General features: G+C 26.2%; 1 pseudogene; it reads right to left on the bottom strand.

Moving 5' to 3' along the window:
* Positions 1–2,152: 2,152 nt before the first annotated feature.
* On the bottom strand, positions 2,153–2,651 carry LOC140888927 (non-specific lipid-transfer protein 2-like; annotated as a pseudogene).
* Positions 2,652–4,969: the final 2,318 nt, after the last annotated feature.

A 4,969-nucleotide genomic window follows, 5' to 3' on the forward strand; every position in this document is an offset into this window, starting at 1 on the left:
GTATTTACTTTTTACCGTAAATTTTTACTTTTTCACAACACGTTATCAGCACGATCGCTCGAAGGTTCTTTATAATTTTCGACGCTCCAAAATACAAGAAGAAGTCAAAAATATTCAACAAGTAAGAATATTCATTTTTATTGTTTATATATTTTTATTGTGTATATATTAATATATAATATCATGTTATGAAAAAAAAATAAGCTTTTTTAAAAACTTGTTATAAATCCTAGGAGGATGTTAAGACGACATCGCACACTATCGTTAAGGGATACGACAAGTATAAAAGCCTCTAAGGTTCTTAAACAATATAATCATATTTGTATAATTTCATGTTATTATATAAAAGGTTGTCTATGACACCGATCTTATAATAATGTGATATGATATACTACACCTGACTTTATACTAACTATATTGATATCACAACAATTCTGATAATAACATGATATTATATATTAAATATATACACAACAAATAAATAAACAATAAAATAAATATTCTTAATTTTTGTTACCTTTTTCTTATGTTTTGGAGCTTGGAAAAATATGGAGGACATTTAGAGCTTCGTGCTGATAACGTGTTGTGAAAAAATAAAAATTTACAGTAAAAAGTAAATATTCCAAAACTCAAAATATATCAAACTCTACAATTTATAATATTTTTCTCTCAACTCAATTGTATTTTTTATCACAAATGAAGACCTATTTATAGATCCACATTTGAGATTAGTTCAAAAATTAATACATCATCATCTACATCATCACACACTAATTTTCCACATTTTACAACTCAATATTCAACATTAAACATTCAATAAAACACGTAATGAAGACAGTCATCATATCACGATCATCATCACAAGGGGGAGTGTTGAAAAATATATTATTATTATTATGTTGAATATTGAATATTGAATGTTGAATGTTGAATATTGAGTTGTAAAATGTGGAAAATTAGTGTGTGATGATGTAGATGATGATGTTTTAATTTTTGAACTAATCTCAAATGTGGATCTATAAATAGGTCTTCATTTATGATGAAAAATACAATTGAGTTGAGAGAAAAATATTATAAAGTGTAGAATTTGATATATTTTGAGTTTTGGAGTATTTAATTTTTATCGTAAATTTTTACTTTTTCACAACAATGACAAAATTTTTGAGGATTTTCGATTTGGTGAGAAATAAGCACATTAAGAAAAAAATTTGATAAAATAGGAGATCAAATACCTTACAATGATACACAGATAAATTATTAATTTTTGAATTAAAAATAACAAAAAATTAAAAAAAATAATTGCTTTAAAAATATTATTTACATATTTATAGAATAATTTTTTATATTAATTACTTAGATTACTTTTAAAAAGTACTATTAACCTAATTAGAGAACATGTCAAATGTTCACGCGAACATCACAGGGTGCGCACAAAATCCCTGCACACTGGTGTGCAAGGGAACAAGATTATATATATATATATATATATATATATATATATACCTCCAAAAATCGTTTTAATGGTCAAGAATGAGAAAACCGATTGAATTGGTTTATTGAATTTTTTATTTTTTAAAAAAATTAATTTGTTTTATTATGAAAACCTTAAACTAAATATTATATTATATATATCCAGATTATTTGGAAATTTTATTTCATTAAAAATATTATTTTAGTAATATTAGATTTTTAGAATTTATTTATTTATTATTTAAAAAACGTATATCTATAATTAATATTTTAAATATTTATGTAGTTATTTTATTTTCAAACCATAGTAAATAGATATATATATATATTTTAGGTTTTTAAAATTTAAAATATATTATTCACTATATTATATTATATTATATTATATTATATAAACGATTTTTCGATTCGACGGTCTGATTAAAACGACTCGATTGATTGGACCTTTTTTAAAAATTAAAGAAGACCAGTTGGATAACCGGTTTAATTAGTTATGAAAAATTGATTTAAATTACTTATAAAATTATTGATATGAATAAAAATAAGAAATTAAAAATGAAGAAAATAACATTTCAATGTTATTGGTTGGCTTTGCATAGTGTCGCGCTGCGCCATATGTTATTGGTCGACATTCCTGACTTCCTGGCACGAAGGATGGTTCTCGATTTACAACTCTTCCAATTCAGGTAACCTTGGTGCAATCAGTAGAAAGGCTGATCGGAGAACGAACGTTGACGCCGCACTGGCGGGGAAGTGCGGCGGCTTTGCTGACATCATACTCATGGTTGAGTAGATGCTACCCGCAGGATAGTTGGGTGATGTGGCGGCGCATGATTGGTCAAAATTAATGGGCTCCACGTGAGACCCACTAATTTAGACCAATCATGAGTTACACATCACCCCGCAAGGTAGTGTCCTGCGGGCGGCATGTACTAAACCCATACTCAGGGTGTGAGCGTGCAATACCTTTGAGGCAATTGCACACGCTCTGTCGGTCTCTGGTGGTCCTGGCGGCCGTGTATAGGCCTCTAACCCCGCCGCAGAGGACCCCTGTTGCTTACGTAGTAGACGCATGGATGCAAGTATGAAACCACCGTGCCGCACACTAGCTGAGCCTCTCCGCCGGGAGCCATGTCCACCAGCACCCACATTAGGAGCAGAATGCAGATCATGCCCCTCATTGCTACTGCTGCCATTTCAATATTAATTAATTTTGGAATATAATGTATTATGCAATTCTAGCGTGTGTGTGTGTGGAGAAGATGCAGGTATCATGGATAGCATGCTTATAATTAAAGAGATGATTTGACGGTAGCTTGGATCATGTTACATGTACAAACGAGATTACAAAATACATTTGAAATTACAAAATTATTTTAAATATAATTTTATTTTTTTGAATCAAAATTTAATTGTTTACCTACAAAAATATTGAGTTTTTTAAGGTAAATTAAAATTTAATTATAAAAAGAAAGATATTATAAGGGTACGATTGTCTAGTAATAATTAATTAAGCAAAGTGGAGTGCTATTAATACTTTTTTGAGTGTAAATACACTATCCAAAAAAATATAGGTGACTTTGAATTTTTTTTAAAAAGATTTTCTTACTAAATATAAACAAAAAGTGGAAAGAAAATTTTAAAAACCTATCATTTGTCGGGCATAAATGTTGTTTGGAAGTGAATATATATATTTGAATGTTTCGAACTGTTTATCTAAGAAGATATATGCAATATTTGAGCAAGAACACTTGAAATAATTAAGCAAGATACGTACGCTACGTTTTAAACGAGGGATCTGTCACAAACTATAACTTGGCTCACCATTTGACATTTTTCAATTATCAATAAAAATCTGATACAAACGTATCGCGCGAACCATTGGCATTGACATATAGCTGCTTGTGAACTAATGGATAGAGGTGCATGCATGTTTTGACAAGGTAAATCTTGTCAAATAAGAATAAAAAAAATTTAGCTAGATTGTGCCCTCTAAATGAATGGTTTTATTTTTAGTAAATTCATTAATGATTTCAATGGTAAATTCCTCATATAATTATTTAGAATATTAATTACTGAAAAAATTATGGTTAAATTTGGTAATCATTAAACGCAAAAATAACTATAAAAAATTAAAAACTAATTGTTATTTTTATTTTTGTATCAATTTATATTTGTTTATCAAATTTACGTAACAAATGATGCTCCGTTTTTATTTTTTACTTTTTATTACACATATTTGTAATTTTTTTTATTATATCTTAAAAAATTAAAATTTTAATTAAGCATAATATCTTCAAAAAAATTACTAATGTGCAAAAAAATTATTTGTAATGGATGGTTAATATATTTGTATATTTAAAATTTCACAAAATAAAAAATAAAATAAACATAAATTAATATTTATTATTTATCTAAATTACGTAAATAAAATTCAAATGATGTCTTTATACTATAAAATCAAGTTGTTAATCACCAAAGGATATATTACAAAATAAAAAATATATATAATAACATAGAAATCTTAATTTTATCTTATATGTTAAGATAATTTGTAAATTATATCAAATTTAAATAAAATTTTGGTAAATCAAAATTTTTTACATCCATTATTTCATATATTTTCGTGAAAAAAATTTGTCTAATATTTAGCATTTGGGATAAATTATAAATATTTTATGATCAAAATAAAATATTTTTGTTATTATATATATTTATATGATAAATATTATGAAAAACTTTTAAAAATATTAAACTTTAAGTTGTTGATTATAAAAGTATTGTATTTGATGTTTTTCAAGGTAGAATAAGATTTTTTATATAAAGGAAAATATTATAAAGGTAATCATGTCTAATAATATATTATTTAAGTAAGGTGTAGTGTTATTAACAATTTTGGAGTGTTAATATCACTTCCCAATATATAATTATATATATGATAATTGAAAAAAACAGGGTACCAAAATTTTTTGTGCAAGGTCTTTGGTACAAATTTTTTTAAAAAAACATTTATAGTATATCAACTCGTAATTGTTTGAAAAAAAATGTTTTTTTAATCCTCTATACTTATGTGACTGAAATTTTGGTTTGTTAAATGGCTAAATGCTAATGTTGTTATAAGAATTGAGTTTCAGTCATCAATCTTCGATTCTTGCATTTTATTTTAGATGTTATGGTCTTGAATGACAATTTTTTTCCCCCTTTGTGAGAGTGAATATGTGGTACTAGATACATCATCTTATATTGTGAAAAATATATATATAATTGAGTAAAATTAAAATTCAATTAAAATTGTAGTGTAGTCCGTGGTGGAGCAACATGTTGGAGCTCGGGAGGCCAATTTTTTTTAATTTATATATAAATATATATTTTAATTTTGCAAAATTTTGAATCAATTTCATATTAGCCCGGGTAATTCGACTAAAAAAATTAAAGGATTTCGAAATTTAAATTTTTAGCACGGGTATTCTTTTAATCCTGGCTGCGTGATTGTAGTGTC

The sequence above is a fragment of the Henckelia pumila genome, chromosome 3, assembly GCF_033568475.1.
Source record: "Henckelia pumila isolate YLH828 chromosome 3, ASM3356847v2, whole genome shotgun sequence".
Lineage (NCBI taxonomy): Eukaryota > Viridiplantae > Streptophyta > Magnoliopsida > Lamiales > Gesneriaceae > Henckelia > Henckelia pumila.